This window comes from Megascapheus bottae, chromosome 21 (assembly GCF_031878675.1).
Source record: "Megascapheus bottae isolate mThoBot1 chromosome 21, mThoBot2.hap1, whole genome shotgun sequence".
In the NCBI taxonomy this organism is placed as follows: Eukaryota; Metazoa; Chordata; class Mammalia; order Rodentia; family Geomyidae; genus Megascapheus; species Megascapheus bottae.
Genome location: NC_143529.1, coordinates 17,338,570 through 17,352,665, shown reverse-complemented (window position 1 = coordinate 17,352,665; position 14,096 = coordinate 17,338,570). Strand labels below are relative to the sequence as shown.

General features: G+C 35.6%; 1 protein-coding gene across 21 annotated transcripts in view; it reads right to left on the bottom strand.

Annotated features, from left to right (window-relative positions):
* Map2 (microtubule associated protein 2) overlaps positions 1–14,096 on the bottom strand; it is a 254,807-nt gene that overhangs the window by 124,274 nt on the left and 116,437 nt on the right. For 17 of the 21 annotated variants that reach the window (XM_090354720.1, XM_090354728.1, XM_090354706.1 and 14 more), the window contains exon 3: positions 13,560–13,627. The exons of 1 other annotated variant lie outside the window; for it this stretch is intronic. The gene's annotated coding sequence lies outside the window, so the exon portion shown is untranslated. Of the gene's footprint in view, positions 1–13,559; positions 13,628–13,770; positions 13,854–13,889; positions 13,999–14,096 lie in introns of those variants that run through there. 3 more of the 21 variants (XM_090354708.1, XM_090354707.1, XM_090354709.1) reach the window with 3 other exon arrangements.

The window sequence follows — 14,096 nt, the reverse complement described above, 5'->3', positions numbered from 1 at the left end:
CAAGGTTGGTTCTCTACCGCTTGAGCCATGGCTCCCCTTTTAGATTTTGGTAATTAACTGGAAATTAGAGTGTCACAGAGTGCTCTGCCTGGGCTGGCTTCAAACAGTGATCCTCAGGTCTCAGCCTCAGTAGCTAATTACAGGATGAACCACTAGTTCCTGGTCTCTTCATTGCTTTTAAGAAATTAAAAAAAAATAGATGAAGAAACTTCTGAGTCAAAATACAGAGCCCAGAGTGATACTGAAACCCTAGCTATTCAGGAGGCTTAGGAAGGAATATGATGATCTGAGATCAGCACAGGAAAAGTGTGAGATCTTTATGAGAAGTAAACTGAAGTAAAAGTAAATAAATAATAACTTAGTAGGTATGATTCAGATAGTAAAACATTTGCCTAGGAAGTAGGAGGCCTTCAATTCCTTCCTCAATTCCACAAAAAAATGTGGGAGGGGGCCAGATAGGACAATAAATAAAATAAATAATAAGAATACCTTTAGAAAGTAACATGAAGAAATACAGATGATTCATGAAATAAAATGGAACTTGTAGTATAAGGATCTCTCTTAGATTTGGAAAAATGTTACATAAGCTAACAACAAACATTCTAGCAGGGGGTGGTGGTACACACTGAGGCAGAACAGTACTCTGGGCTACAAAGAGCATTTAAGTTGAGCCTAGAAAACAGCAAGATACTGACTCAAAAACAATGGGTTGGATGGTATGGTTTAAATGGTAGAGCATCTCCCTTACAAGTTCAAAGCCCTGACTTTAAACCTCAGTACCACCGAAACAAAACAACAAATGTGTATCTTTCCTAAATTAATCATCGGCCAGGCGTGGTAGTTCACATTTGTGATCATAGCTACTTGTGAAGCTGAATTCAGAGGAGCAAAGTTCACTGCCATCAAATGTTCACAAGACACTTTTCTCACCAGCTACTTGGCATAGGCACATGCACCTGTTATCTAAAGTATAGGAGTGACGGAGATGGGAAGTCATGGTTCCAAGCCAGCCTGAACAAAATGTTCAAGACATTCTTTCTCTTTTAATGGAAAAAGTTTGGCATGTGGTGTGCAACCATTTGTGAAGTTACAGTAGGAAACATAAAAGGCTCGCATTTCAGATGCTAGCCAGGACAAAAGTGATACTATGTTGGATTTACCACAGTAAAATTATCAGAGTAAAAATTACCAGAGTAATTTAGTAATCTAGAATTTAGAATCTAGAATTTAGAATTTAGTAATCTAGAATTACTAGAGTAAAAGGACCAAAGTAAAATAGGACTGGAGGCACACCTAGCAATCTTGAAATCCTGAGTTCAAACCCCAGTACCACCAGTAAATCAAAATCATGGAAAAGGATAAAAAAGTAAATGCTATGGACATGGTATTGGAAGTATAAACACAACTACATAGACATAAAAATTTGTGACTGTATAGACATAATGTTTTAATACATAGATTAATATGTATGACAAACAAACCCTCGGCCTAATTTCAATTATGTACTAAAATCTAAGTGCCAGTGATTGTATATAGAGATTCCCTTCTTGAATAATTGTTTGTTAAATATGTCATTTGAAATATGATGTAAAAAGCAATGTTAATTCTTTAATTAAAAAAGTAAGAGTTCTTGGAAACAAATATATAATTTGAATTGATTGATAGTGTAATTGAGTTAAAAATAGGACTGACATGCTAACAGAAAATTTGAGATCTTATTGTTTGGTAATGAAGCCAAGACAGGCTCAGATTTGATTCCTATCCTCATGTATAGGAATCCCCTAGACCTAGAACACAATCAGGAGTCGTGAGAAAAATCAAAGAAGACAGTTTTTCTGATGACATATATTTTATCTGATACATTGTTTTGAAAATGATGTGTCACAAAACTACTAAAACCTATAAGAAAAAAATCAGAGATTTTCACAGAACAATGAGAACCTGACTGATACCAGACTTCTTTTTCAACAGAGGGGATGCTAAACTAAATTGAGACAAAACTCTGGACCCAATCAAATTATCAAGGAAGCAGAAGGACTCTATGAAGACATTTTGAAACTGTAAGGACTCAAATTTACCGGTGAGCTGTCACATATGAATAAATGCATTAACAAGAAATTCCAGTAAGTCAAAAGGAAAATACAAGAAATGATGCCATAAAATACAAAACATTGCAAAGGAAATGAATATAGCCTAGAACAAGGATAGGCAAAATATGACCTATGGGCCAAATACAGCTGTCATGTAGTTATATAAATGAAGTTTTATTGAAACACACATGACAATTTATGCGCGTTATGGCTTCTTTTGTATACAATGATAGAGTGGCTGGTATCAGACTGCATGATTATCAAAGCTGGGAATATTTGCTGTCTGCCCCTTTCAAGGTAAAGAGTGTAATGCACAGTCTAGAAGAAAAGAGTTGGCTTGAAAAGACATTAAGTTCACTGAATCTTGACCATCAGGATATTCCTACTTGAATAACAGATGGTGGTTGGGGTGTCACTGGATTAAATTTACTTCTCAGTGGTTCTGATAACCACATTTAATTCAACAGAGAAATATTTTCTGTCTCAGCACAAAGAATAAACAATTACTTAACATAATACAGTATAAGTAATAATATAACATGCAAGTAACATAAGGAATGAATGAATACAAGGTAGAAAAACAGTCTTAGTATACATAATATCCAACTTTTTTATTACAGAAGCCAAAAGATATCATCCAAAACTAGGAAAAAGAACTGCATTACTAAGAAGTAAAATGATAATTAGAATAGCAATTACTACAATTGTTTTACTATGATATGAAAGTGGAAATGGGGGAAAATTAGAAAAATTTCATTTTATTTTGGTCCTTTTGTTTGTTTTTTAAAAAAAAATAAATTTTCTTTGTGCACCAGGACGAGGTGTGACTTTAATTACTTGACTACTCATTCATAAATCTGTATTTGGAGATTGTGTGGTAGATGATTTTCAAGGCAAAACAGAAATAGCATTGGACAAATCAAAGTACCTGTGCTTTTAGACCTTGGATTCTTAAGGAAAGAGATAAAAAAACAAATGACCTTGATATTATTACTATCTTAAGTCAGATAATTCTTTATTGTAAGGAGCTTTCCCTTGCATGATACACAGCTGAATTCCTAGAAATCCTACCCTCTGCCCATTAGATATCAATCCTGCTACTCTGACCATCAAAAGTGTATCTAGACATTACTAAATAGCCTCTGTCAAATGGGCTCATAGATTCCGTTGAGATGCTCAGCTTTGGAGTCAGACAGACCAGGATTAGAAAGCCCAACCAATTGGCAATGTGTCTTTGGGAAATGTAAGGAATCTAGTTTCTTCTTCAGTAAGATGGCAATCAAAAACTATTAGCAAACTTTGTTTCCTTGGCTTTTGTTGCTGTTGTTCTTGTTTGACTATATACTAAGACAATTTATACAGCTGACCCCTAAAATGCTCAGGGAAGTGAGTATAAGGAAAGGACACTGGGCTTTGAACACATGGTTGAAGGGTGTGGTCCAGTTGGCCTTTCCTCATAATAATGATATGTGTCTCTCTTGGGACACTTCAACTTTAACCCTAACTCAGTGACATCCGAAGTTAGCACATTTGTTACTTATACTCTCTTGCCATAGCTACATCAATTTTTAACTATATTTGTGGATCATGGGGCTTGATCTCGGCCTGGGCACTGTCCCTGAGCTCTTCAGCTCAAGGCTATCACCCTACCCTTGAGCCAAGTCCCACTTCCCATTTTCTAGAGGTAAAATGGAGGTAAGTCTCAGGTCCTTTTGTTTCTGGGCTGGCTTTGAACCTTGATCCTCAGATCTTAGCCTCCTAAGTAGCTAGGATTACAGGTGTAAGCCACTGTGCCTGGCCTATTCTCCATCCTTCTTAAGCTTATTTCTTTCCTTCATTTTGTAGGATATGCATGGAATTAAAACCCATAATATACAGATAGTTTTTTAAATTTTCCTAATAAGAGTCTAACCCCATTGCCTGTTTTTAGAAATTTTCCTTCCATTTTCTGATGTTTTAATCATTTCTTTGCTAACTTAGATTCTTTAAAATTTTTACTACTTATGGAAAAATCTAGTAAAGCTTTGATATGAACCATGGATTATTATTACTCTGTCATTCAAATAATTTTTAGAATCAATAAATTTCCATTTTCTGTGATATATTTAGCTTTATCTTTTAACAAAAAATGCCCCCAAACATCTCAATAATAACCAGATTGTTTTTACTGGGTTTTAATGGATTCATACCACATGAATGCAGAACTCCGAAATGCTGAAATCTTCAGGGGAAAGCCAGGGCAAGCCATTTAGTACTTTCAGCAGATTCTTTATTTTAGCAATAGAATATTACTAAAATATTCCAGATTCAGGACAATATACCCTTTTATCTGCTGTGACTGCAAAAACAGTAGAAAATACAATGTTCACAGTCAGAGCAAGCACAAATCCCCAGATACAACTTTACTACACAATGACTTGAGTAAGTCATTTGCATTATTCTTCAAATTTGGTTTTGGGATCTGGAATAAATATAACAGTAAGATGTGCCCTTCTCAGTTCATAGGTTATGAGTTATTTTTATCTATTTAAATATTAACTTTCTTATAAGTGATAAGAACAGCAGTCTAATGTCGCTTAGTATCACAACTTCTTCTTTTTTTTTTCTTTTTTGCCAGTCCTGGTCTTGAGCTCAGGGCCTGAGCACTGTCCTTGGACTTTCTCAAGGCTAGAGCTCTACCACTTGAGCCTCAGCACTATTTCTGGCTTTTTTCTATGTATATGGTACCAAGGAATCGAACCCGGGTCTTCGTTCATGCTAGGCAAGCACTTTAACCACTAGGCCCACAACTTCTTTTTAAGTGATTATTTTTCTAAGTGATCTTAAAAACATGTTCTCATTATTAGATCTCATATTTCCTCAAGTACAAATGCTATCCTGGAAAGTCAATCATTTCAGGATTTCTTCCCCCACTATTTGAAATGCAGACATATACCTGAGGTTTTATTTTTAGAATTGTAGAATAGCACAAAATATATCTGCAGCTATGCTTAAAATGTGCTATCCTGAGGTTCTTAGAAACTGAATGGGAAAAACCATTAATGCCTACATGTGGTATCTTATTCTGTGTATGGAACTGTGAACTTGGGAAATTCTATAAAATAAGGAAAAATTTAAAAAACTATATCCAACCATTGTTCACCTAGTAATAAAACTAAGATTTTTCTACCATGAAGCATCATCCTTTAAGTTTCTACACAATGTGAAGAAATATATATATATATATACATATATATATTTGCCAGTCCTGGGCTTGAGCTCAGGGCCTGAGCACTGTCCTTGGACTTTTTCAAGGCTAGAGCTCTACCACTTGAGCCTCAGCACTATTTCCGGCTTTTTTCTACGTATGTGGTACCAAGGTATCGAACCCGGGTCTTCATGCATGCTAGGCAAGCACTCTACCACTAGGCCAAACTCCCAGTCCGAAGAAATATATTTTATCTGTTAAACCATGTTGCTTTAACAATTGCCAGATGTGGATCAATATATATCCAGTTTCTTTAAATGCTCATTATCCAGAGTCATTAACACTAGGAAGAAGTTCTTATTTATTTATTTTTTGCCAGTCATGGGGGTTGACTTGGGGCCTGAGCACTGTACTTGGGTTTTTTTTTTTCCCTCTCAAGGCTAGCCCTCTGCCACTTGAGCCACAACGTCACTTCTAGCTTTCCTCTGTGTGTGGTACTGAGGAATTGAGCTTGGGTCTTCGTGCATGGTAGGCAAGCATTCTACCACGAGGCCAACCTCCTCCCAACCCATAGGAAGGAATTTAAAATAAGGTGAAAATAAGGTAAAAAGGATTAATTCAGTCAGTTAAAATTTTTTCTCTCTCCTTTTTTTTCATTTTGAGAAAAAAAGACAATTTGTTAGGAAAACATGCCTTTTTGGGAATCTTACAAGTTGTAGCTTGACTAAGCAAAGAAGAGCATTGTCCATACAGAAAGATTAGCCACACACACACACACACACACACACACACACACACACACACACACACACTCCACATTGCCTTGTCATATGAATCAAGTACCTTTTTGTAGATAGCATGAGTGGAAAGGTAGCCATAAACTTAGGGTCTCTTTTAAATAACTTGCCTAAGTACCTTAGCGAAATGTTGTGAATCAATTTAAGTTGACTTCTGTCCATAAAAATGATTATTTCAAGGTTTAACCCATGCAGTGTTTTAAGCATGTGTTCAGTCACAAAAGGACAGTTACAATTCTAGAGATGTGGCCGTGGTATGGTCTAGAGATAAAACTAGCCTTTCAAGCAAGGGTTATATGCTAATATGGTGGAGATAGCATGGATGTTTAATATACATTTAAGCTGTTTTTCTTTTATGGGTATGTATGCCATATTTTTTAAGTCATAAATATTTTACAGGGCATGAAGAAATTCAAATACATCTGTGATCCTAAGTTCCTGCAGCTAAAAGGGAAGAGAGTTTCAGTTTGGCACTTGAAGCAGATAGATAACATACTTCCTGGTAGTATACTAAGCCTTCTTTAGGAACCTTCTGCCCTTCTGAACACTGAACTGTTTACAAACCTATGCATGTATCTCTGTACATTTCTAAAGAATCCTGCAAAGAAAGTCAGATTGCTGTCATCAATTGAAAACAGCCCACCAAAGAGAATGGTTTTTCGAGAATAATAGCATCCCTTACATTAAACTATATCCTTAAATAGCTCTAAACAGTTACTGAAGAACTGGATGAAAGAAAATAAGATGTGGAACCCCAGAAACATGATATAAAGGGGTGTGATGGATGACAAGGGCTAAGGAGATGAAGAGCGTGCCAGCTCAGTAATGTGCAAAGCATCCAGGTAGACATGTGGGCTGAAAGTCCCAAGAAATCAGTGCAGATAATAAACAGTGTTGTATTTCAGAAAGTAGAATAGGGTTATATAAAATCACATTCCCCAACCTGTCACACGAAAAAACACTATATGGTGTGATAAAGTGTGGAGTACAAGCAGAAAGAATTAAATGCCAGTGGTTCATTAAGTTGGCTTAATGGGATCCTTTATAAAACTGGCTGTAATTGTACAAGCTTAGTAGAGACCAACTCTCTCTCCTACCATCAGAGAGGTTTAAGATTGTCATCTTCCTACAAAAAGAAAAGAACTCACATTGGACTTGCTCATAAGAATCATTTCCATTATTTCTATTTGGGGGGGGTTGGAGTGATCTGGACTTTTGCTTTCTAATGTCTCACTAATCAAAGCAAGACCCAACAACATAAAAATTACCTGGAAACGTGTGAAAAACTAGAACTTCGGATCCTCTTTCCAAACTTTTGATTGTGGTGTGGCATCTCAACCAAGTCTCTGCTGTTCCTTTTCTGCTTTAAAGTCTGGAAAGTAACTCTGTTAGCATTATTTTCCCCCTCTTATAACCTCTCCTTGCACAGCAGCCTTGAAGAGTCATCTACCAATGTTCCTCATCAATCCACTCATTTCTCTCCTCTAGGAGGTGAGTTCCATGGAGATAGGAGTGAGTGTGGATATTGGTGCTCAATGTGTGGTCACTGAAGGAATGAGTGAATTATTCTCTGGTCTAAGATAAAGTAGTCTAAATAGCTTTCTTATGTGCAAGACTTTGTCTTGCTCTTTTCTATAGGTACATTTTGCTTGCCAATCTCAATTCCTCGTCTGTATTCTTTATCATCTTTCCATTAGGACTTGGTTCTAGAAATATCTTTCTCTTCTGCTTACATATGCAGCATCTATCTGACCCATTTATCCTTTGAGATTCCGGATATTCATAGACAGAGTCAATGGAGTCACTGCTTCCTTGCCTTCGATTATTTATCTCTTTCCTTTGAGTCCTGGGCTTGTTAAAGCTTGTTTTCAGATAGTTTCCATACCTTTGCTTAGTTGTTTGCTGCATAAGATCTTTTTCTGTTTCCACAATGTGAAGGATTTGGATTCTGGTATTTAACTAATCCCCAAATGTATGCAACCATAGGGAGTTTTGTCTCTTCATTTGTAAAGTGAGTGTAAGTTTTAGTAATAAAAATGTCTGCCCCAGGCTGGGACATAGCAAGTTCTAATTTAATCTCATATTCTCCTTTGGAAGAAAAGTTGAAGTTCATTCTGGCTATTATTACTATTAATATTTAAGTAGTATACTAAAAGAGTTTCAGTTTAAAATGTCAGTGTATGAGTACCATGTATCTTGACCAATGTCATTCCCTCCCTGAGGCTCATTTGGAAACCAGCAAATATTACATAGCTATGAATTTGACAGAACAAAACATAATGATTTTGTTGTTCTGAGAACATTCAGAGAATAAAAATTGAACTTTTGGGTTGTATATAAATGGTTCCATTACAGTATTAGGATAACAGTAAAACAATTTTTAAAAATGTCCAGTGCCTGTATGTGAGAATATAATGTAGATGAAAAAATATTCTAAGAGTTTCTTAAGTTACTGTAGAACAAGCAGTTACTGGAAACAGAAGCAAAATTGAAATACGTTTTCCTTTGTTCTGATTACTAAAATTTAAATGTGAAGGATAAAAAGAAGGCTAAATTGTTCAAAACGTATTAGTCATAATCTCTATATTATAGAATTCTATCTGTTGACTTCCTTCCTTGTAGTCTTCCAAATTTCATCTTTCAAATTTTATAAAGCATGAACTTAATGCTATTATTGAAATAATAGACACTGTAATATTTTCATTATTCTCAATTTTTCTGGAGAAATTGAGTATTAACTTTGTTTTTTATTACATGGTCTGCATTTGTTTTTCTAAAGATATTGTCTTCTTCCCACTTTGTAAATTCCTGTCTCATTCTTTATCTATAGTTCCCACAAGTTTTTCACTCTGAGCTCATTTTCTTTCTTCATAATTCTATCCACACATCATTCTCACTAAACTTACTTTTTACATATATACATTCTTCAGTCTACTAGACCAGTCCACTCTCCTGTCTAGCCATCATATCATGTTCATATGTTATTTTTCACTCTAATTTAGTATTCAGTGGCAGTCTACTATATACAGGCCTGTGTACTTGAGACTCTAGATAGAATACAAATAAAAGACTGCTCCCCTCAAGTACCTCTCCACTACTTTTCTCCCAATTTGTTCTCTAGTCAGTTCTCTCAAATTCTGTGTCTGCATTTCAGTCCTCCGATCAGTCAAATAGTTGCTGTGTTCTCCATGTGAATTTAGGCCCTTCTCTCCTTCCCTCCCTCTCTTCCTTCCTTCCATCCTTCCTTTTTTTAGTGAAGTTTGAACTCAGTCTGGATACTGTCCTTCAACTTTCATTCGAGGCTAGCATTTTAACATTGAGCTATACCTCCATCTCTGTTTTATTGCTGGTTAGTTGGAGATAAGAGTCTCCCAAACTTTCCTGCCTGCACTGGATTCAGATTTCAGCCTACTGAGTAGCTAGTGTTACAGGCATGAGCCAATAGTTCCTGGCTTTCTTCATATCCATAAGTATTCCCTTGTTTGAGACTTTGTTTCTTGAATAATTCTATGCAGCCTCTGAAGTAATGCTTTCTTGCAACATGATCTTCCTTTACCTCTTAAACATAGAAAATAAATGATCATCCAAAACACAGTTCTAGGAAGTAAAACATCCAAAACCACAATTTAATGATAATTATCTCCTATTAAAAACTAATCAATAGTTTCCTATTGGACGCCAACCAAAACCAAACAAAATCTCTCAGCTTGGCAGTTATTAAGCTGTATTAACAATGCATTAAGTTGGACTGGGTAAAATAATTATTTTGAAAATCAAAGGAAGTGTCTATTAGCTATGTCATACAGGACATCATAATAGTATTCACATATTGTCACTTTTTTCTTCTCTGCCTTATACTCTAGTATAGAGGAGATCTGTCCATACTTTCCAAGCCATCATACTAGCATGAAAAAAGCCCATAATATTTATTTTTGCCAGTCCTGGAGCTTGAACTCAGGGCCTGGGCACTGTCCTTTGACACTATACTCAAGGCTAGCACTCTGCCGCGGGAGCCACAACACCACTTCTGGCTTTTTCTGTGTATGTGATACCCAGGAATCGAACTCAGGGCTTTGTGCATGCTAGGCAAGCACTCTAGCACTAAGCCACACTCTCAGCTACCCCCCCCCAAAGCATAAGATTATCAAGCAAATAGAAATAAAAATTCATGGTTGATTAATAAAATAAATGACAAGATCATTTTCTAAAAGTATTATGATCCTAAATGTTCCTTTAAAGTTCTTCCTGATTCTACCTTTCTCTCTATTTATTGATCTATCTGTCTGTCTGTCTATCATCTATCATCTATCTATTTTTAATAATTTTGCTGGTCATTAATGGCTAGTATGACATCATTTATAGTTCTAAACTTGAAAAAGAGAGAGACACCTATACTGCAACAGAAGCTTGGCTGAAGACATAAGCAATAAACAATGTGGAGTCTGGATGTAGAATCCAGAAGCATCCATAGCACAGCTCATACTGCAGTGAAAGTAAAAGGGGAGCTTTTAAAAATTTTTTTCCTCTTAGCTTAAATCCAAAAGGGTCCTTTCTCCCATGACCCAGAGAAATTTCCACACATCGTTCTTCTGTTTTTTTTTTTACCCAACATTAATTTTTTACTTACCAATTACTAACTAGAGGTTATATAAGCAATGTTTTAGTGAAGCACAACAGAGAAAAAAGTACCTAATATCTATTTCACCATGTACCAACTCATGAAAAGCAAAAGCAAAAAATAATGGCTGGAAATACTGATTAATTCATACATTAAACAAGTGATTAAATATTTCCGGAACTACTGTGGCCCAGGCATTATTAGATTTGTTAAAGACACAAGTGGACAAACCATCATAAAGCAATTCACTAGTATCAAGAATATATTTGTTAGAAATGCCATGATGTCGACACCTGGCTATCAATCAAATTTTGTTTGGACACTCTAGTATGCTATTTTACTAAGGTTTTGTTCAGTGCACACAATGTTGGTGCATTCCTCAATGAATTTCAATGGTCCTGGAGATGCAGGCAACAAGAACTTCTTGGTTAGGTCATGTGCCACTTCTCTAATAACCAGACAAATCACAACAAAGTTTATTCCTACTGACAGTGTTATAGAACATTTTTTCTTTGTCTTTTAAAAAATATTTTAATTATAATTAATAGAAGGGTTACATTATATTTGCCAGAAAGAAAGTGCATTACTTCACAAACATTGATGCACCTTCTTATGTTTTTGTCCCCATTTCCTTCTCTCTACTCCCTCCCCTCATCTTGTTTCCCCCCTTCCCTTTCTTATTTCAAACAAACAAATAAATGTATTTACAATATACCAGATAACAAGGTAAGATATTGTAACAATATGAGAATAACCAAGGGATAACAAAAGAGATGAGGAATAACATAGTGCATTAAGAACAACAGTCACACATTATATGGCTCTTGTTTCCATATCCTGGGGTTCCTTTAATTTATCCTTATCCTATATGACTTTATGTATCTAGGTTTTTCCCTATTGTAGTCATCTGCTGGGAGAGTCCAAGGTCTATACTAATTATGACAAATGAGGGAAACCATTGAGCCTATGTAGAACATTTTTGCACTAAAATAATTTTATCCATTTCCAGATCTTGTAAATCCATCAAAGTTCAAAATTAACATGATGGCTTGACGAATAAGTCTCAATATGAGGAAACAGGCCATGAAATGTATGTTGTATGGATTTGGACGAGCACAGGCACTATTTTGAAATATTTTCACTTATTCTGGGTGAAACCTTTAAAAAAATAGTGTCTAGAATTTTTTTTTTTTTACAATATCCAGGAATCATAGTAATTGTTTAGAGATTTCCTATCTAAAACAGGGGACAATGCAATGTAATTTCCTTTCATCTGTCCCTAAGGTTTGAATGTGTTCAATATCTGATATAATGCAGTTTCCTTTAAGAAAGGAGATCTAACAGTTTAACAATTTAACAATTGATTCTCCCATTCAGAACTTCTGTGGGATGCTACCTGTGCTCTGGAAAGCTGCAGACAGTGTCAGCTGTCCCTTCCCTCTCCTGCCCAGTAATACCCACAGAAGCAAAATTCTTCAGAAATGCATGTGTAGTGAATACATTAAAGTCCTTATGATTACACATTGCAGAGAAAATTATCCAAGGACAATGCATTAGTCTTCTTCAGTCACCATCAATACTTCACAGTAATCACCCAGAAACTTAGGGTAATAGTTGACCATTGAGCATTTTAAAAACTATCCATCTTAAATTTTTTCCTAACCCCCCCCACTCAAACCCATTACTCCTCCTGAATTACCAGCAATACTTCACAGTAATCACCCAGACACTTTTAGGGTAATAGTTGACCACTGAGCATTTTAAAAACTATCCATCTTAATTTTTTTCCTAACCCCCCCCCAATTCAAACCCATTATTCCTCCTGAATTACCAGCAATACTTCACAGTAATCACCCAGACACTTTTAGGGTAATAGTTGACCACTGAGCATTTTAAAAACTATTCATCTCAAAAAAATTTTTTCAACAAAAGAACCCCAGTTAAACCCACCAAAATATTCTGGACTGTGTCTTGCGGGGAAATCTTATGTGATTTCCAAAGGAAGATTGAGGATATAGTATTGATCTTCTTGGTAAAGCAGAAAATGTCTTCCATTTTAGTAAAAGGCAAATTGAAATAGTGAATTTATGAACATGAACTTACGTTAAAGTAAAAGATATTGTCAAAGAGTTGGAGAAAAGGCAACACCCGTATTTCCCTCTGAATCAATATACACCCTGATACTGAATTTGAAAAGTAACATTTTTCATGTAAAGCATCAGGGCCAGGATCAATGAATTCAAGTGTTCTAATGCAAGATGAAGGATTGCTGGTTTATGTGGTCAACTCTTAACTCAGCAGATATAAAACTGTCTCGTTTAAGAACTAATAACTTTAATCTTTCCATATAGCTATTATTGAAGATGAAAACATCATTTAAGAAGTTATTGTATATTATTTGTAAAACCCAACAATACTGAGTCATTCCTGGGCTTTGGTCTCTACTATTCATTTCACATTAGGAAAGATTAAGCCATTACATGCAGTCTTTTATTTTTCTAATTCACTCACCAGCAGAAAGCCTTCAGATAAAGCCATAATTTAAAATATCTAAAAGTCAAATGACTAAATTTTCATTAAGATATAAAAATGGAGGCCTTAAAAATCATATTACAATGGCAAAATCCAAATGATAAAAATGAGTCAGACATTTTGATATTTCTAACTGGCTTACAACACAGACAAAAAAATAATTCCATACATTTTTCTAATCAAAACATCCTCGGCTTACAATGTTAACTACATAGGAAATTTAAACCATCAAAATAGGTTATATGATAAAAGGCCAAATATAATCAGAGGAATAAAAACATCCCAATTCTCCCTTATTTTCCATTATTTAAAAATCCAGACAAAAAATTTCGTACCTTTTAATTTTCTGAGTGAGTAGTTCCCAATTAATGCTTCCTCCGTTAGAGACCAAAAGCTGAAGAACCTACCGGAACAAAAGAAAAAAATCCCACATATACAGATTTGTTAACTAAATATAAGAAAATAACTCACCATTCATTATCTTTACATCCAGAAAATAAATCTAATCCTTGAGATCGGAAATACAACACATTGCAGCCAACGAACCTTTCAATGCAATGGCGAATTTTAAAGCATTTTACTCCAAGATCACATAAAGCAGATCCTTTGAAAAATGGATTAAACATAAAGCCAAATAGAATAAAACTGTGAAATCCTCCCCATACCATTCATTACCCGTGCATACGCAGCAATATTCCCAGTGTAAGAATTGCTGCAGAAGCCTTCTCCAGACCCAGGCAGACGCAGTGTGCAAGTCACCAGTTCCTCCCTCCCTCCCTCTCTCTCTCTCTCTCTCTCTCTCTTCTCTCTCTCTCTCTCTCTCTCTCTCTCTCTCTCTCTCTCTCTCTCTCTCTCTCTCTCTCCCTCCCTCC